The following is a 21,301-nucleotide window of genomic DNA, read 5'->3' as shown; positions in this document are numbered from 1 at the left end:
GAAAATTTTCTTGTTTACATTCTCAACGGGTCAAAACATTTTTAGTAAAACAGACAAATACTTAAAAATATGTATACTGTTAGGAGAAGAACAGAGGAGATCAAGAAAAGAGAAACCATATAGAAGAAGCCATTATAGGTTTAAAGAGAAATAGGGAAATGTCCAGAGATCTATAAGGATGACCCCAACTAAGAATCTAAGCAATAGTGGAGAGGCTGCCTTAAATGCCCTTCTCCAATAATGAGATTGATGACTACCTTATATGCCATCCTAGAGCCTTCATTCAGTAGCTGATGGAAGCAGAAACAGACACCCACAGCTAACCACTGAGCTGAACTCTGGAATGCAGTTGCAGAGAGGGAGGAGTGATGAGCAAAGGGGTCAAGACCAGGCTGGAGAGACCCACAGAAACAGCTGACCTGAACAAGGGGGAGCTCATGGAGCCCACACTGATAGCTGGGAAACCAGCATAGACTGACCCAGGCCCCCTGAACATGGATGTCAGTTTGGAGGTCTAGGCAATCTATGGGGTCTCTGGACATGAATGGACTATGGGAGCGCATTACACACAGAGGGATACTCTTTCAGCCTAGACAACATGGGGGAGGTCCTAGGCCCTGCTTCAAATAATATAACAGACTTTGAAGATCTCCCATGGAAGGCCTCACCCTCCCTGGGGAGTAGAAAGGGGATGGGATAGGGCATCAATGGGAGGCAGGGGGAAGGAGAGGGAGAGGGAACTGGAATTGAAGTGTAAAACAAGCTTGTTTCTAATTTAAATTAAAAAAAGAGAAATCCATATCCCAGATTTTAATTCTCAAGAGAAAGTCAGAGTGTGGGAATTATATGATCCTTATAAATGTTTTAATATTCCTCTGCCTCAGTTTTATATATAATAAATACTTATTAGCTATAATAAATACAGAATAGCAATTCACCATAGTAACATGAAGTGTTTTTTTTTAGTGTTTCCTGGGAAAAAGTCAGATAACTAATGCTCACCCCCCCAAAAAAAAGAGAAAATATGTATACTAGAACTGCATATTTCATTTGGAATATGCTTCCAAAGCTCAGGTTTTTAGTTCACATACACAGATTTGTGAAGTTTGAAATTTTCCTCTGCTATCTTTATAATTTTAGCATTGGCTGAAGCATCTAACAGAATTTATATCATTTACTTGGGTTTAAAAATGTAATACATTTTCATTCAGAAATGTAAATATAAAACTTATATTTTGTTGTATTGCATTGATTTATAGTGTGTGTGCAGGGGTGTGTGCCATGGTATGCATTTAGGAATTGGTTCTCTCTTTGCAACTTGTGGGTCCTGGAGATGAAACTCAGGTCAGCAGGCTTGGTAGTGGCAGGAGGTGCATTTACCAGCTGAGCCAACTTGCTGGCCCAAATCCCGTGTGTCACAGTGTAATGTAAGGGCTGCTAAGATGGCTCAGCTGGGAAAGGTGCTTGCCACCAAGCCTAGTGACCTGAACACGATCCCCTGAACACATGTGGAAGGAGAGAGTCAACTTCCTCAAGGTCCTCCTCTGACATGCAGGGGCTGACACAACAAATGATTTAAGAATTATTAAATTTAAGATTTAATCTGAGTATTCTATTTGACTTGGTGCGATAATATCTAACACATATGAAGTCAGACCAACCTTACATTACCATGAAGTGGAGCATAAAGAACTATTTTGTTTGTTTTATTGGTTAATGAATAAAGCAAGCGATTGCTTTCCAACTTCAGATCTGGATATAACAATTGGACCATTCTTTTGTATGATGAACAACATGAGTGCATACAAATTCCCAGTGCATTCATGCTCACAAATTTGTACTATGTACCAGGCACTTATGCAAACAAAGGAAAATAAGGCTATATGGAAGGTGAATAAGAGTCTTGTTTGTGGAGAATATAAACAATCAACAAATATTTAACACAATATTCAGCAAAAAGAAGAAATGAGAAGTGAGCGAGGGAGTGTCGAGGAGGTGCTTTTGTAGATATTACAGCAGGAAGGATAATTCTGAGGAGGTAGCATTTTAGCTAAAGATCTAAGAGAATCAAGTGCATGCTGATACACATAAAGCTTAGATGTCAGGTGAGTAATTTGGTGTCCCTTAATATTAACACAGCCAATTTTGACTTTACAAAAATAACACAAATATAATATGCATTAATATCTCCATAGAAGCTTTTTGGTTATTTGTAGTCTCATTCATTCAACAGATTCCTATATTGCAGGCTTTATTCTAGGCTCTTGCCATATAACACTGAATAAAATACACAAATCCTTGGCCATGAGGAGATTACAGTCCAAGGAAATAGAGATGATAAAATATATACTGTATTATGCTGTAACTTGTTTTATAGAGGCAAAAGTAAACTTCAAAACTGTCCTAGTTGGGTTTCTTTTGCTGTGATAAATACCATAACCAAAAGTTACTTGGAGAAAAAGGATTTATTTCAGCTTACAATTGTAGTCCATCATGAAGGTATGTCAAGGCAAGGAACCTGGAGGCAGGAACAGAAGGGGACACCACGAAATGCTTTTTACTGGCTTTTGCTCATGGCATGCTCAACCTGCTTTCTCATACAATCCAGGACCAAATGACCAGGGGTAGCATCATCCACAGTGGGATGTCACCCCACACATATCAACCAAGAAAATGCCCTACAGACTTGCCTGCAGTCCAGTTAAATGGAGGTATTTTCTCTGTTGTGGTCCCCACTTCTAGCTTATGTCAAATTGACATAAAAACTAGCCAGCACACAGGCAAAAAAGATTTTTACTACTAAGAGCATTCACCTGAACAGTAAGGAAGTTAGTGCTTCCCATAAGGAAACGGGCATATTGGATATGTGGACAGGTGTATTTTTAAAATGTTTATTTGTGTATGTGCACACGTGCATGCCCTAGTGTACATGTATATACACCATGTGTGTACAAGAGCCCACAGAGGTCAAAGTGGGTGTATATATAATTTAAAGTGATTATTTCTACCACGAGACCATAAATGCATCTTAAAAGGCATCATATTTAACATTGTTGAGCAGTGTTTGCTATACTTGAATGTTTAAGTCACACAGTCAACATAACATATGCTTATTAAAAAATAAAGTAATGGGAGTTGGAGAGATTCCTCAAGGGTTAAGTAAGCTTACTGCTTACTGTAGAGGACCTGGGATCTGTTTCCAGCACCCATGTGGCAGCTCAGAAGTGCCTGGAACACCTGTTTCAAGGGATCTAATACTCTTGTGTGGCCCCTCCAGGTTCCTGCATGCAGGAAGTACAGGCACAGAGACACATAAAAATAGTTTTTAAGTGATACTCATTGTTATCATTATTGTTGCTTAAGTCAAGATCTCTACTCTTGCTCAGGCTAGCCTGGAACTGGTCATGTGTCCGGCTTCCTCAAAAACACAAGTCTTCTGCCTCAGCTCCCTAAGAGCTCAGTTATAGTCATGAGACACTATGCCCGGCAGTAATGCTATTCTTAAAGTTACATTAAATAATAAATTGAGATTAGTTGGGGGAAAGCAGCACATTATTTCATGTTATAAATTGCAAGGCTTACAAATGTGTTTTATTGATTCAAATGAACTTTTATAAGTTTGACAAAATTAGGGTTATTCTCTTGTTTTTGGCTTCATTCCATGTCTTCCACATATTGCTAACTTTATCAAAATTTGTATGCAGGCAACTCTTACTAATATACATATCACATTTGTTGCTCTGGGGAGTTAAGTAAAAGTCTTCTAATTTCTATAAATTTTTCACATGTTAATTTTTATTTATATGTGTGCAAGTGCCTGGGTATCTGTATGTGCATCCTCTTCTTGGGTACCACGGGGGCCAGAAGAAGGCATTGCATACCTTGGAACTGGAGTGATGGTTGTGAGTTGTCGTTTGGGTGCCAGGAACTGTTCAAGAGCAGCCTGTATTCTTAACCACTGAGCCATCTCTCCAGCCCCCCAAATACTAATCATTGAAAAGAATGACTTTTAAATAACAACGCATAAAATCACAACTGTATACATAGAAATTATAGCTATTATTCCCTTTCCATTTCTAATGACTTTCTAAGTTTTAAATCCATGTAGAATAGGTAAAATTCTCTCTCTCTCTCTCTCTCTCTCTCTCTCTCTCTCTCTCTCTCTCTCTCTCTCTCTCTCTCTCTCTGTGTGTGTGTGTGTGTGTGTGTGTGTCTGTGTGTACGCACAGTATACCATACAAAGATATGCTCTACTCAAACTGAAGTATTTTTGTGTTTGAGTTGTATTTTGTATGCCTTCTTGATGGAGAAAACATGTGTCTTTTTATTTTTCTTTCTTTGTCTGTGGTGGTTAGGGTTCTATTACTTGGAACCCTGAGTGGCAGCTACCAGTTTTTAGATACAAAGTTGATCAGGTAAGAATGAGGTTCAAGGCCAAGTTGTTTTGTTTTTATACCTACTAAGTTTAGTGATTCAAAAGAAAAGCTTATAGACTTCCTCTTAGTTTCCCCTTATAGTCTACACAATGTAAGGTGAACAGTAGAAACATTAAAATATTACTATAGTATTTTAAAATCAGCCATAACAGCACTACTATTTGATAGATTTAAATTTTGAATGCCATAACTTTCCTTGGTTCTACCCAATCCATAAACGACACTAAACATGTAAGATTCAGCTACAGCCGTTATATCCTTAAAAGTCATAAACCTGTGAGTTAATCTTGGGTGACTTCCCCACTTAGACCCCACATCCCTAATGATTACCCTGCAATAGTACTACAAATCCCAACTGTTGGGAGGGGGGTAGAGGTCATCTTAGAGAAATAGGGCACTGCACATGTTACTAAAGCCAGGGGATTCTATTTGCAAAGTATTGTATAAAGTCAGAGTAGAATTAACCAGAGTCAAGCTGCTGAGCAGTAGACAGTGTTCATTCTGTCTCTTCTGGTTAGAGCCATAATCAAACCATGAGTGTTGGGCAGAGCTAAAGCTTCATTGAACATTGGTTTACAGATGTAGATGGGAAGACATTGAGCCGTTCCTACCAATGTCCAGCTTCCCTGAGTGGTCTGCCGCTGTGTTGCTTATCACTCCCTCAGTATACTCTCCATGAAAACTCACTGGTTCTGTACATGATCTTCCTAGTCAATCATCACTGGTTTAAAAAGATCGCCAGGTTGAATGGATACTGCAATGTGAGCAGGCACAGAGAGACCTATGCTACTCCACAGCTTGTGTGTTCATGAGATGGATCCACTGTCTAAGAGGAGTAAGGCTACAATAATCCCAAAGGTTTGTGACCTTAACTTCCAGAGCTGCTCATTTTGTCTCTTATAAGTGTTATTCCAGTTCTTACTGAGGTTTTAAGGTTTCGAATTCAAAAATTACTAGCCTGTATTCTTAAATTTTTATTGGTATGCTAAAAATTCAGAAATCATCATCTGTTAAGTCCTAATTGTTAATAAACAACAAATACAAGTTTAGGATTCCTGAGGAGAAAAAGTCATTTCAGTTCTATTTAAGGAATGAGATTTTAATAGCTGGTGTAAGGGTTTATTTTCTGTAAGTCGGGTATCAGTTTGAACTTGTCATGGTTTCGATTGAACATTTTTTGGCCTCATTAACAAAAATTATGTTCTAATGAAGGAACTCTAGTGTTATAGCAAAGAATTGCTTTATTAACCTTAGTAATCATTAGGTGACTAAAAAAAGTAATACTACAATTTACATTTGTCATACAAGCTTATAACTTTAGAACTAATAGGTTCAGCAGTTAAATTGCAATGTGCTTAGCCAAGCTTGTATAGTTAACATATTTTTATAATGTGGAAAGTGGAATTTGACTAGAAACCTTTCAATCCAATCTATTGTAACAGACTAATAGCCCTTTCTTTAAAAAATCTGTAACAGTTCAGGAAGCTGAATACAGTTACAAGATCCAGATAGCCTCTGTTAGCAGGCAAAGGAGAAGCGGGTGCTGAACCTAGGCAGCATTGCTCACAGTGGATTCCTGAGAAGTCAGTGGTTGGCTTTACATTTCAAAGCACAGATAAACCTTAAAAATGTGGGGGAGGAAGAAAGTCACAGACAAATTAATGGTTTGAATATTTAGTCCAGCTATGTAATTAACTAATGGATTTCATTAATAAATAGGTAATGCAAACATCTCTATATTATAAATATAGAATGCTCTTTAATACTTCAAAACAATGAGAGGAAAGTCCTCTCTGCTAGGACGACTGACTAGAAACCTAAGGAAAAAGAAGTGGGAGTCATTGAGTAGCTGTTGAAACTCCTGTATCCTGTTCCAAGATGCAAGAACAGCCCTGTGTGCTTGGGACCTGGCACACAGACATTATTTGAGGATCCCTGCCTGTTTTAAGTGCTGAATTTGAGCTAGAGAGAAGAAACTAGAAGACAGAACCACCACTGTAACCCAACATCTTAAAGCGACTTTTCAGCAGTAGCTTTTCTTCTTTCAGTGCTGGGGGTAAAGGGATAATGCTCATGGCCCTGTGCATGCTAGGCAAGTGTTCTGTCGCTGAGCTACGTCCACACCTCTTAGCTGTAACTGTAGAAAGGGATGCTCTGCATCCAGTGTGTAGTGATTGAATGTAAAGATACCCAGACTATAAACATAGACCATTTCAAGTCCCTGTTGAGGAATGAATAATCATATATTTCAGAATTTGTTTTCTGTTCTTAATAGATGTATTAGTAGGAACAGATGACCAGTAGCAAGACCTTGCTATTTTAACATTCTGCATCGCTCATGGCCATGGGGCACCTGAGTGTTCATACCCATCTGTGCATCAGGCATTTTGCCCATTGTTTTGATCTATGCCAATTTCAAAGGTCACATGTAAATCAAAATGCGAAATATGTATTCTTTGAGGTATAAATAATATATTTTGTAATTTCTTTGAATTATGTTTGTAGAAAGACCTTTGTTAACTTAAAATAACTTCTTTAAGTGTGTATAGAAAGCAAAATACTAGTAAACTCCTTAAGTTTACTGACAGTCAATTTGTTCAACAAGCTGTTAAAATTAAAAAAATACTATACATAAGACATCCTTGAAAATAATTTAATACATTATTTGAGGGGGAGAAAGTAGCATTTGGCACCTACTGAGAATGAAATGCTTTTACACAGTTTGTATTTGTAATTCTCACAGTAGTATAAAATTTGTACCATCCTTTGCTAAGAAATAATAAGAAAAGTCACTTACCAGTACCTTATATACACAGTGGCCAACATTATTTGAAGCCCATGCTGTTTTAACACTACCATACCACATAAGTAGTTGGAATCCAAACACTAGGGCAAGTTGGGGCACTTGTAACAGTGAATGCAGTGGTTTGTAGAAATTTAAAACTTCAAAAACTAGAAGATTGCCATTCTGTAGTGGAAAGCCCCTCACCCATGTGCATAAGGGCAGCATTAACTGGGTTTAGTAGGTTATCAGAAAACAGAAAAGAAACATGAGGTTTAAATATTATAATTGCTTTGTTTTGCTCATGTGTTGGTTATAATAAAAACATGGTTTAAAAATGGAGGAAGACATTCTGGAGCCTTGACCTCCTTTGTCACTTTACATTTCTTCCATTCAAAATTAATGAATTGGTTCTCTCATATATTTTTACATCTTCAAGTAGACAGCAGATTCTGTTGCTTCCTGCCTTTGTGGAGGGACAATCAAGTAAATGAAAATTATCCATGTGTTACCAAGAAAACTTATTTTCTTAATATCTGATTAGAATAATTGTAAGATTACATGTTTAAGGAATACTTTAAACATACTGGCAAAAGTTTCTTTTTCCCCATTTTTTGAGATGGGGTTTCTATGTGTAACAGCCTTGGGTTTTCTGTAACTGACCTCAAACTCACACCTCCCTATTCCTAAATCACGTCCATCTAGACCTTGCAATGTCATCTTATTGAAAAGGAGTTCTTTGTAGGTGTAATAAAGTAAGTCCAGGTTATAGTGGCTATATAGTCCTAATTTGGTAACGGGTACCCTTATGAAAACGGAGAGCCATGGTTCCACAGTGAAGGAACTGTGAAAATGGAGGTATAAACTAGATTGATGACCCCTAAGCCATGGATCAGCAAGCATTGCCAGCAACCACCCGAAGCCAGAAGAGGTAGAGGACTCTTCTCTGGAGCTTCTGGAGGGACCTCACGCTGCTAACGTTGCTTTTGAGTTGTGGCCTACACACCTGTGAAAGAGTATTTGATTTAAACCACCACCGGTGTGTTAACTGTCACAACAGCTCCAGGAAACAGATCTTCTGCTTTTTAGGTTAAGAACAGGTGTCCCTATCCAAGGTGGTGGGTTTTTGTTTGTTTGTTTGTTGTGACAGTCTCATGTTTTTATGATGCCCATGGATTCTCTTTGTAGCCAAGAAGAATCTTGCACTTGGAGTCCTCCTGCCACCCCACTCCCTAGTGTTGAAATGACAGGCATGTACCACCATGCCCTGCCTGGCTTATGTGGTGCTGGTGAGTAAATCAGAGCATTGTGCATGCTGGACAAGCGCCTGCCAGTTTAGCTACATCCAGCCCCAGATCATTCAGTCATTCATTTACTCACTTGTATTTGTAGTGCTGGGATATAACCCAGGGCTTTGTGTAGGGGCTAAGCGAGTGTACTCTCACTGAGCTTCATCCCTGCCCCTAGTTATACTTTAAAATCAAGACATGAATAATAAAAACGACTTGTCTAAGATGAAAATCTCATCAGAGAGCAAACACATTGGCGGCATGTCAGCCCCTTGGTAAATGCTATATAAACTTTTTAACTGCCTGGTTGTGGTCATCTGAATTAGAAATATCCCCAGGGTCTTGGACATTTGAACATTTGTTCCCCAATTGTTGGTGCTGTTTGGGGAGGCTTAGGAGGTATGGCCTTGCTAGAGGAAGTGTGTGTCACTGGGGTGGGTTTTGAGAATAAAACTTTCCTGCCTCTTTCACTTTGGTCTGCTGTGTATAGAGATGTGAACTCTTTCTGGGCATTATGGTGCGAGCCTTTGATCTCAGCACTCAGGAGGCAAAGACGGGGAATCTCTGCTGGTTCCAGGCCATTCAGATACACAGTGAGACCCTGTCTCAAAAACATAAGAATAATAGAAGATATGAGATCTCAGCGTCCTGCTCCAGTTGACATGCCTGCCTGCTGTCTTCACCCTGCCGTTGAGGACTCCAGCCCTCTGCAGCCATAAGCCAGACAAATTTTCTATATTTTGCCTTGGTCATGGAGTTTCATCACAGAAAGAGCAAAGTAATGCTCTAGTTCTAAGGTCACAATATTTTCACTTTCTCCAAGCCCTTTGCAAATCTTATATGAAGTAAATATTAAACAGAAATTATAGAAATTGAGCAGGGTCACATGCCTAGTGTCAGACCCTGTATTCAAATTTAGACAATCTAGTTTCAAGAACCTATAATTTTTTCTCATCTTAAGACAGTTCCACTGGAAAGTTCAGGCTATCTCCAAATCATCATCCTCCCATCTCAGCCTCTCCAGTGCTGGGCTGACGGGTGTGAGCTGCCATGCCAATTAGGAACATGAACTTTTAGCCACCAGACCAGGAACAGTACAGGCTCATAGTGCCCACAGACTTCCTGTGTGACTCTACTGATAGCCTGCTGAAGCCAGTCCTACGTGTAAAATATAACTCATTGCTCTTATCTCTAGATGTCCACTCCTTTATGCCAACAGTAACATGGATAATGTAATTGCTGCTGGGTTTCAAGCTCTACAAGTGCAGACTCTTGATCTAAGCAGCAGCCCCATGGAAGAGATTTGGTTTCCAGTGTATAATAAGACTAAAAAGTGTTGGCAATGGAGTTGACCACATCTGTCTGACTTGAAAAGTTTTCACTTTCTAAAGAAGTTCTCTCTCCCTCCCACTCTCTTTCCCGTGTGTGTGTGTGTGTGTGTGTGTGTGTGTGTGTGTGTGCGCGCGCGCGCACGTGCATGCATGCATGCATACATGCATATGCCTCCTGGTGCAGAGACCAGAAGGGGATGTTAGGTATACTCCATCACTCTTTACTTGTTCCCTTGAGACATGTTCTTTCCCTGAACCTGGGGCTCAGTTTTTCCAGCTTCCTGGAGGCCAGCAAGCACTACATCCAGTCACCCCACCCCCAAAGCCTTCCTAGTGTTGGAGTTACAGGCAGTTGGCTTTCTAAGTGAGTGGGAGGGATCCACACTCAGGTTCCAGGCAGCACTCTAAATCTACTGTACCTTCTCCTGTTTCTTGTTGCGGAGGGCTTGGTTTTGTTGAGACAAATCTCATTCTGTAGCCCAAGTGTACTGGTATGAGGAAGTCACGTGTGAAGTGTACAACACTAGATTAATAGATTCTGAAACATTTTGCACCTGTGTAATAATCACCCAGAACATTTTCATGTGGAAAGTTTTCTCTCATGTCCTCCCAGTCTGGAATCCACTCCCCCTCCCCATGCACCTCCTACCATGGGTGTCTTTGCTTACTTTTGAACTAACAGAATCATGTAGTGTGTATCCTTGGTGTTTTGTTGCTTTTCAAAGCCCTCACTATTAGTGATCTTATAATTCTTCCAACAGAACTGCCAAGCTCTTAGTCCTATTCTGTCAACCTTTTACTAAATAACTGTGCTGATACAAATAAACTAATTTTTACTAAAATATTAGTGTGTAAATGGTCTTTTTATCCCAAAAACGTATTTCATAGTTTATATGAACTCTAGAAAAATAGGTGACCCCTTGATTTTAGTATCTTCAGTTATTTTTGGAAGGAAAATAAATTGTTAAACATGATTTTTATTCCCTTTTTCAATTTTTGTTGCCATAAAATAATTTCTTTATGGTATTTTCATAAGTACATCAGTAATATTTTGTCTGTATTCATTCCCCTCCAATAACTTCCTCCTTATTCCTCTGTTTCTCTCTCCAAATAATCTTCTTTTCTGTGTCACTGTCATGAATTCTGTTACCCACTCTTTCTTCCACCATTGCTCTGAATAAATACTAGATATTGTATTTCTATGATATGTTGGTTAGGTTTATTCGTAGGCCACTGTGGATGGAACCTATGTAGATCAGGCTGATCTTGAACTCACAGACGTCCTCTTGCCATTCTGACTTCAGTGAGATAGAATCTCAAGATTACTTTTAATTTGCGTTAAAAGTAATGGCTAAGGATGTTAAACACTTTTTCAAGTACTGGTCATTTGTGTTGCTTCTTTTGAGAAATGTCTGTTTACTTATTGATTGGGAGATGTATTTCTGTGAGTATTTATTTTTGCAGTTCTTTATATTCCAGATGTTAACTTCCCAGTGTATAGTTGGCAAAGACATATTTTCATTCTATGGGCTCTCTTCACTCAGGTGATTGTTTCCTTAGGAGGCTTTGATATCATATAATTCTATTTATCAATTCTAAGTGTCAGTCCATGCACAATTAAATTTCTTTGTTGGAAGCCCTTGTGTATGTCTATCTTATGAAGTCAGGCTTTTCTTCTGTATGACTTCTACCAGTCTCAAGGTTTCAGATGGTATTTGATTCATTTTCAAATGATTTTCGTACAGGTTGAGAGAGATGGATCTATTTTCATTTTTCTATGTGTGAATACCCAATTTTCCCTGCACCATTTGTTGAAATGTCTGTTTTCTATGCTTCTTTTGGGTACCTTTCTCAAAAACTGGGTGGCTGTAGCAGCGTGTGTTTATTTTGGGGTCTTTTGTCTATTCCATTGCATTGCGTCTCATTCCGTGCCAGTACCATACTATCTTTGTCACTATGACTCTGTGGTAGTTTGAAATCAGATGTAGTGATACCTCCAGCATTGTTCTTTCTGCTTAGAACTACCTTGTCTATTTGGGATTTTTTGCTTCCATATGATCTTTAGGATTTTATTATGTAGTTCTGTGAATAATGCCATTGGAATTTTGATTGGAGATTGCCTAGAATCTATGGATCACTTTTAGTAAAAAAATCACCATTTGCTTTTTACAGTTTTATTTTTATGGACTGTAGCTTTTGGTGGGGGATACGTGTGCCACCATACATGTATGGAGGCCAGATGAGAACTTAGTGGAGTCATTCCTCTCCTTCCATCTTTACAAGGGCTTTAAGGTCACACTTGGTTGCCAGGTTTCTGAGTCAAGCACCTTCGCATCTCACCAGGCTAATATAGCCATTCTAGCTATTAATCCTGCTAACACATGAGTATGAGGTGTCTTTCCATCTTTTAATGTCTTCATTTATTTCTTCAGTGACTTAAAGTTTTCATTGTAAATGTTCACCTCTTTGGTGTGGTTTATTCCTGGGTGCTTTATTATTCATTTCTAGGCTGTTCAGAGTGGGATTTTTTCCTAATTTCTTTCTCAGCAAGTTCATTATTGTTATATAAAAAGCTGCTGTGTGTAAAGCTACCAACAGTTCACTTGGCCAGTTCTCCCAATGGTCAGCTGTATATACAACCAATGTCACTCATTCAGGAAATGATCATGGGGCAGCTTCTTCATTGTAATGTGTAGCTACTTTAGTAATGTCAGCTGCATTTCTACAGTAGGGAGCTTCGCAGTATCACTGTACAACCATCTGATTGTGTCTGCTGAACTACATTGAAAATGGGGGAGTTTTTAAAGGTCTGATCCAGACCCACTGAATGTGAGAGTCAATGAGGAGGCCTGGGCAACCTATGGGGGCCTGAGCAGTGGATCAGTGTTTATCCCTGGAATACAAACAGACATCTTGTGTCCATAACACAAAGAGGGATGCTCTCTCAGTCTGGACTCTTAGGGGAGTGCCTGCACCCTGCCCTGAGTGAAATGACAGACTCTGGATATCCCCTATGTGGAAGGAAATGGCGATAGGGTGGGAGGCTGGGGGGAATGGCGGAGGGAGTGTGGGAGGAGGGGAGGGAAAGGGAACTGGGATTGACATGTGAAACAAGCTATTTAGGATTAAAAATAATAAAAAAGGTTAGTAATTTTAAAAAAAGCTGCTGTGTGTATTACATGTTACTTTGAGTCTTGCTATTTTGATGAAAGTGTTTATCAGCTCTAAGAAGTTTTCTAGTGGAGACTGAAGTCTTCTATGTATTTTTTTTATATTTTGTCTTATGTATAGACATTTTGCCTGCACGTATGTCTGTGCACCATGGGCATTCCTGGGGTCCGTAGAGGCCAGAAGAGGGTGTCAATCCTCTAGAACTGGAGTTGCTGACAATTGTAAGCACCATTGGGGACTAGAAATCAAACCTGGGTCCTCTGGAAGAGCAGCAAGTGCTCTTAACTGATGAACCATCTCTCTAGTCCATTAAGGCCTTTTAAATACAGGATTATGTCATCTGAAGATAAATATAATTTAACTTCTTCCTTTCCTATTTGTATCATTTCTATTTCTATTTCTTTTTTACTATCTATAAACTATCCTTTCTTCTAAATTCTCTCAATCTTTTTATATAAAAACTCAAGTATTTTATAATGATATTTTGGATTTCTTTGGAAATTAATGGAACACACACACATCCTTTTTAGGGGAGAGGGTTTGAGACAGGGTTTCTTTGTGTAGTCCTAGCTGCTCAGGAATTCCCTCTGTAGATCAGGATAGCATTGAACTCACAGATCCAACTGCCTCTATCCCCCCACACCACCCCCTAGCCAAACATCTCCCTTTTTATGTGTAGCCTCATTTCATGCCACTAGTGACATACTTGTAACTAGCTACATTTCCCTGCCTGTCCTACCTTTTGATAATACCATCGTACCTTGCATCCATTAGGAGATTAATCCATTCCTTAGGTCAGAGACCTCATGATCCAATTGTCTCTTGAAATATCCTCACAAACACATTCATAGATGTGCTTTCTAACCTCAGGAGTTACTTAATCCAACTAAACTTGTGACAGAACTCTCACAAGTGTTAATCCCATTCATAAGGGCAGACCCCTCGGGACTTATTCATCTCTATACTTCTCTGTTAAAGCTGTGGCAATAAGAATTTTCATCATGAATTTGGAGTATACACAATATTCAAACATAAGCAGTATTTATATACTATAAATATTGTATATATAATGCAATTAAAATACTGCAGAGGAAATCTGAAATTTTAAATGATCAGCATGATAGAGAAAAAAATGAGCATTGATATTTACTGTCTCAAAGACCTGTTAGCCAATAAGCTTCACTCAAATTACTCCAAGCTTTATGAATCAACTTAATATAGAAATGAAAACTTTGCATGGCTAGTGTCAAGATCAAATATCAAACAAGGTTATTTATGTGTTTTATATAAAGGTTCATGTAGTTGAGACCAGAAAAAGGTGTTGGGTCTCCTGTAACTGCAGTCACAGATGGTTGTGAGCACCATGTGGGTGCTGGGAATCAAACATGGGTCCTCTGAGAAAACAGCAAGTACTCTAAACAGCTGAACCGTTTCTTACTAACCTATAACCTGGTGGAAGGGGGTTCAAGGCAGGTACTAATAAAATGCTTAACTCTACTTTAAAGTGTCACCTACTGGTAAATTAAGTCAAATACTTAACAAATGAAATAAAAATTATGTTGAGAGAGATTAGAATATTTAAATTGTTGAGGACTAATTGTTGAGTTTATAGTTCTTGTCTTGAAAAAACATCAGTTTAAACAACTATCCGAATTTCAAACTACCTTCACAAAGGCAAAATTAAAATCTAGGTCTGAGAGTTCAAGAATGAATACAGCACAGAAGGAAGAAGAAATGTATCGAAAGGATAAGAAGGACACTCATGGACTATGATTTGGATGTCCCTACAAAAGTTGAGTGTTGGAATTTAATTGACTAGTGTAATAGTAGTAAGAGGTAGAATCTGAAATAAGAAAGAACAACAACTTAGTTAGCAAAATGCTTTTCTTACAAGAAGGAAGACCCAAATTTGAGCCCCAGAACCCATGTGAAAATACCAAGTGTGGTGGTGAACAGTTGTAATTCCAACACTGGGGAGGCAGACATAGCTAGATACCTGGAAATCACTGGCCAGCCAGCCAAAACTGCTTGGTGAGTTCCAAGTCGGTGAGAGTCTCTGCCTCAAGCAAAAGGTGGGTGGAACCTGAGAATGGCATTTAAGGTTGCTCTTTTCACATGCATGCATACACATATGCATGCGCACCCACAGATAGGTGTATACACAAGAACATATATAGACACACAAGGGCATTTACAAAGTGATTAGGTCACAAGAGCTCTTTATGAATGATAGTAAGCCTCTTAGAGGTCTCATGTAATGCTCGTCTTGTTTGCCCTTCTGCTTTCTTCCATGTGATGAACACCTTTTCTTGTTTCCAGTGAGTTCAGTAATAGCATGCTGCCTTGGAAGCAAAGAACAACACTAAACGTTACCAGACAACTGAGCTTGATTCTGCCTTGACCGTGGGTTTGCCAACCACTAGAAGTGTGAGAAAATAAATGTTTGTTCTTTATAAAATACTCAGTCTCAGACATTTTGTTATCCTTTCCAAGTTTCAGGCCTGCCCTAATGCAGCCAACTTAGAATTCAGCAACCTAGACTACATACTTGCCCCAGTAGACCTCGTACTGAGCCAATTAACACACATCTAGGCTTCAGGTTAGACCCCATATCCCCAAGACCAACACCTTTCTCTGATGATTCAGACAGCCCTGCTTTCATGCAATTAGGTCAATATTCATCCAATGAACCTAAATGTGCTGGCTAGTTTTATGTCAACTTGACACAAGAAAGAAGGAACCCCAGTTGAGAAAAGTATCTCCTTAAGATCCAGCTGTAGGCAAGCTTGTAGGGCATTTTCTTAAGTACTGATGGGGGTGGGCCCAGCCCTCTGTGAGTGGTGCTATCCCTGGGCTGGTGGTCCTGGGTTCTATAAACAAACAGGCTGAGCAAGTCAGTTAGCAGCACCATTATATGATCTCCACATCAGCTTCTCTCTCCAGGTTTGAGTTCCTGCCCTTACTGTTTTTGATGATGATGATGGTTACATGGAACTGTGAGGAAAATAAACCCTTTCCTCCCTAGGTTGCTTTTGGCCATGGTGTTTCATCACAGCAATAGTAACCTGAACTAACACACTAAACAATAGTCCTAACATGGTGCTGGATTTGTCTTAAGAGACAGAGGCTTCAAACTGGTCCCTACAGATAGAATCCCAAGGCATCCTCATGCAGTCTCAATTACCAGACCCATGCCAGATCCATTCAAGTACGCCTAGTCTCTTGGGGCAATCTTCCAGAGGACTCTAAAACCATAAGCAGATTTTTCAAGATAACCTCGGAATCTCTGGCCAGTCTAATTGGTAAAAGATTTGCCCTCCCAGAGTCGGTCTGTTAAATGAGATAGGTACCAACATAAGGTTACAAAGATCACTAATAATCATGGAACCATGAATCAAGGAAATCATCAATAACAAACCATGCAAAAATGGACACTGATAAACTTACTGATAAAACATCCAAACCAACCATCTTTGAGATCAACAAGAGAACATAGAAAACTAAAAAGTGCCAGATTGTGGTGGCAAATGCCTTTTAATCCCAGCACTTAGGAGGCAGAGGCAGGAGGATGTCTGTGAGTTCAAGGTCAGCCTGGTCTACAAAGCTACACACAGAAACCCTGTCTCAAAAAAAAACAATAGATAGATAGACAGATAAATAAATAAAACTAAACAGTATCAGAAAAACAGTATATAAGCAAAATGAGCTCAATATGATAGAAACTATATATTTTTTCTATCGCTGAAGGACACATGAAAAAAATCCACAAATAGCTTCAATAGCACACTTGATAAGCAACACAAAGGATCATTGAGGTTGAAGGCCAGTCATATGAAATTATTCAAAGGAAAATCAAAATTCAAAGAGTGAAGAATGCCAATAGCAAGTGACAAAAAATTCCCAAGTCTGTAGAAGAAAACCAACACTCATCAATGAAGGAAGCCCAAAAATCTCTAAGTCAAATGCAGAAACATCCCCAACAAAATGTCTTAGAGTCAAAGTCTAAGAAGTCAAATAGATTTTATAACAATAAAAAGGCTTGTTATGTACAGTGGAACCCACAAAGATGACCCGTGGATGACCCAGGAAAAATGTAGGCTCGATGATGTATTCCAAGTACTGAAATAGAAAATAAAAATCTGCCAGTTAAGGATACAGTGCCTGGCAAAGCTGTCTTTCAGAAATAAAGAGATAAAGACTCTCAGAAAAACAAAAGCTCAAAAGCCATGGAAGTTCCCACACTGCTAGAGCTGCCTCACATGAACCATAAAGGAAGTTCTTCAAGTTGAAACAAAAGGACAAAAATAACATGGAAACATTTGGAAGTATGAAACTTACTGTAAAATAAGAATATATACAATGCAGATGTTGGAGACACAGGTCAGTAGTAGAGTGCTTGCCTATCATTCATAAGGCACCAGTTTTGATCTTCATTTCTAAATAAGATTCATGACACTGAGACTATTATTGTGGTGTATAAATTATTTTTAACTTCAGTAAAAAACTTAAAACGGAGCGTTCATTCATGACTGTAGTTCCAGTTACACAGAAGGCTGAGGCAGAGGGCCAGTTAAACTGACAAGTTCAAGACCATCTTGGACATCATAGACTTTGTCTAAAAAAGAAGCAAAATATAATTTTTTAAATTTTAGAAGTCAAAATAACTATTATCAGTGCACATCTATTATCTCAGTGCTTGAGGAGTTGAGGGAGAGGGACCATAAATGCAAGGCTAGTCTATGCTACATAGTGACAGCTTGCTTCAAAAAGAAACAAGAAACCAAAATTATAATTTATTGATAGATACAAAATATACATATAAGATATAAACTATGATACAAATAATGCAAAATGATAGGGAAATTATAGTGTTCTGTTTGGCTTCTTTTTCTTCTCTGTATTACAGGTTGGACCTAGGGCCTTGAACATGCTATGCTGCTGCTCTAGCACTGAGCTATACCCCCAGCCCTTCTTTTATTTTTTTACTTTTGAGACAGGACTCGCTAAGTTTCTCTAGTTAACCTTCAATATACTCTAAAGGCCACGTAGGCCTTTAATTTATGATTCTCTAGCCTCAGTCCAATAGCTGGGGTTACAGACTTGAGAACCAGGCCCAACGAGTGTTCTATACAGAAAATGACCTAGAAATGTATAGGAGTTACACTTTGGGATTTGCATAAAAGCTTATTGACCATGTAGCAAGCCAAAATAAAACAACAAATAAAGAGTAACAGAAAGATAAGCATAAACTTATAAGCTTAGACATCAGGCAGAAATGACTGGGGAAACCCTGGTAAGTCAGTGAGCTGGGACTCCTGTTTGACAGTCTCAATCTAAATAGAGTATTTCCCCCTGGGGTGAGGCTTTCAAGGATAAGAACAAATAGCAAGCAGCAGAGAGATAGTAAAACCATGGAATGAGGTTCTTATACCATCCAGCAGAAACTGGGCTTCCCCTGCGGAAACAGTCCAGCTGGACTTTCTAAATGGGAGTTCCAAACAGAACTTTCTTTCCATAGAGGAGCTTCTGGGTTTCTATTCCCACCACAGGTATTTTCATATCATGGGATCAACAATAGTAACCTCTTGGAAATGATTTACAGTCTAGTTATTCCCAAGGGCACAATGCTTTAAATACATTAGCTGTTTGCTGTTCTCCTTCCTCTCTGGTGAGTAGTCCAGCCTGCCACAGGGAGGGAGTCTTGGAAGGCACTTGAGATAAACATACTTGAGTCTTGAATCTGAGACAAGGGGACCTGCCACTTGGACTCAGAATGGGTTCTCAGTAAGTGCAAACAGCACATGATAATTTAACAATATAACGTCTGTTATCTCTACAGAGGTTTGGATTGCATTCTTTTGGTGTGTGGCGGGGAGAAGAGACAGAGAGAGAGGCAGAGACAGAGACACGAGGGCTCATTATGTAACCCTAGCTGATCTGGAACTAGCTACACAGACCATATTAGCTTCAAATTCTCATGAGACAAGCTCCACTTGCCTCTGCCTTCTTGAGTACTGAAATTAAAAGGATGTGCCACCACACCGAAGGTTTGTTTAGTTTCAATTATTTTGTGTATATGTGTATATGCCTATGAGTGCAAGTAACCATGGAGTTCAGAAAAATGTTCACATACCCCGGAGCTAGAGTTACTGACAGTTGTGAGCCACCTGATGTAGGTGCTGGGACCCGAACTTGGGTTCTCTGCAAGAACAATCTGCACTCTTAGTCACTGAATCATTTCTCTAGCACTCCAAGTTTTAAAGTATTGGTCAAAATTAAGTATTATAATTTTAAAGTAGAATATAAAGACTGTAATATGGTTAGGTAAGCCTCATGGTATCTCCAACAGGGTGGAGGTGGAAATACCTTTGTTGTATGCACCAAGTATAAAGGAATCAAAGTACATTACTACAAAACTCATTAAACTACAAAGAAAGTTAATAAGGCAGGAAAGAAGGAAATATAAAACAGAATACAGCAAAAAAATGAAACACTAAATCCCTCCTAACAATTATTACTTTAAATGTAAACGTAATTCAAAAAGGCAGGAGCTAAATACATTTTTAAAAGAAAACCACAGAATTCAATTACATGCTGCCAATGTAAGACCATAGCTTTGGGGGAACATGTGGGCTGGCATGAAGACAGAAAAAAGGATTTCATGTAAATAGTAACCAGGAGAGCAGGAGTAACTGAACACACAGCAAAATACAGTTTAGGTAAAAAATTCTCACAAGAAACAAACATTATATTAGTGTTATAATAAAGGGGTCATCAGGAGGATGCCATAATTGTAACCAGATAGGACTCAACAGTGAAGTAGCTAAATCAATATAGAAACATTAACAGAATTCAATAGACATTCGAAATCAATAAAATAATACTAAGGGGCCTTGGTATCTCACATTAAAAACTGATAGATCACAAAAACGAAATGACATGCAAACATTGAACTTAAAAAATATATAAACCAAACAGAGCTAACATATGTAAAGAAAATTTTCATTCAGTGACAACAAGAATACATATTTTGTTCAAGTGCACATGGAACATTCTCCAGAATGGAGCATACGTGAGGTCACAAAACAAAACGCAATTTAAAATCATTGCATCAATGCTGAGTATCTTCCAGGCACAGTCCTCCGAACTGTTACAAAATGATTCCGTGTTCTGAAAGGCTATGAAATCAACACTGGGGAAATTGCAAAAGTTCACAAATGTGTGGGAATTAACCTAAAAATCATAGACAAATGGAAATAAAAATACAATCACATAGTGGATACAGCAACAGTAGTTCTAAGAAGAAACAACAAGGAAAAACATGACAAAGCGTAGTGGTGGCGCACACCTTTAATCCCAGCACTTTCGAGGCAAAGGCAGGAGGATCTCAGGGAGTTTGAGGCCAACCAAGTCTAGAAAGTGAGTTCCAGGACAGCCAGGACCATTACACAGAGAAACCCTGTCTTCAAACAAATAAACAACAACAACAAAAATGCCTACATTAGAACAAAATAGCATCTCAAAGAAAAAATAACCTGTACACCTCAAGGAACTAGAGACAGGATGAATGAACCAAGCCCAAAATGGGCAGAAACAGGAAAATAATAAAATCTGAGTGAAATAGAAAAAAAATAGAAAAGATCAATAGAAGTAAGAGTTCGTTTTCAAAAATAAAAACAAAATGAACAAATTTAGCTAAACTAAGGGGAAAAGACTAAAAAATGTGAAAACTGACATTATAAATGATACCACAGAAATTCAAAGGAGAATAAGAGATTATTATAATTATTTGCCAGATGTTGGACAATCTAGAAGAAATAAATTCCAATAGACATGAAATTTACCAAGATTAAATTAGGAATTAATAGAAAATCTGAACAGACCAATAGTCTCAATAACAACTCTACCCACTTCACCCCCCAAAAAGGAAAATTTAAGATCTGATGATTCCCCAGGTGATTTTTACCCAATATTTAATGAAGAATTCATGCTAATTGTTTTTAACTATTCCAAAATATTAGACTACATAAAAGCTAGTTTTATAAGGTCATTAATACCCAATGGCTAAGAGTATACTGTTGGATAGGAAGATACGTATGATGAACATAGCTTTGGGGTCTTAAAACATATTTAGCAATGCAAACATTAATTCAAGTGTTCATTAAAAAGATCAAACTCCATGGTCCAGCAGGATTTGTCTATGGAATGCTGCACCATATTTTTCTAGTAATTACATTCAAGTATTTAATGCATTTTGACTTGATTTTTTTTATGAGGTGGTTCAAGGGGTCA

The 21,301-nt window shown here is 38.5% G+C and overlaps 1 long non-coding RNA gene across 1 annotated transcript; it reads left to right on the top strand.

Annotated features, from left to right (window-relative positions):
• Positions 1 to 423: 423 nt before the first annotated feature.
• LOC121143279 lies at positions 424 to 10,680 on the top strand. Its single transcript, XR_005880480.1, has 2 exons — positions 424 to 5,294; positions 8,407 to 10,680. It is a non-coding gene; the product is annotated as an uncharacterized LOC121143279 (long non-coding RNA).
• Positions 10,681 to 21,301: the final 10,621 nt, after the last annotated feature.

The sequence above is a fragment of the Mesocricetus auratus genome, unplaced genomic scaffold (assembly GCF_017639785.1).
Source record: "Mesocricetus auratus isolate SY011 unplaced genomic scaffold, BCM_Maur_2.0 Super-Scaffold_100011, whole genome shotgun sequence".
Taxonomy (NCBI): domain Eukaryota; kingdom Metazoa; phylum Chordata; class Mammalia; order Rodentia; family Cricetidae; genus Mesocricetus; species Mesocricetus auratus.
Note: the sequence above shows the minus strand (reverse complement) of the source record. Positions and strands in the feature narration are given on the sequence as shown.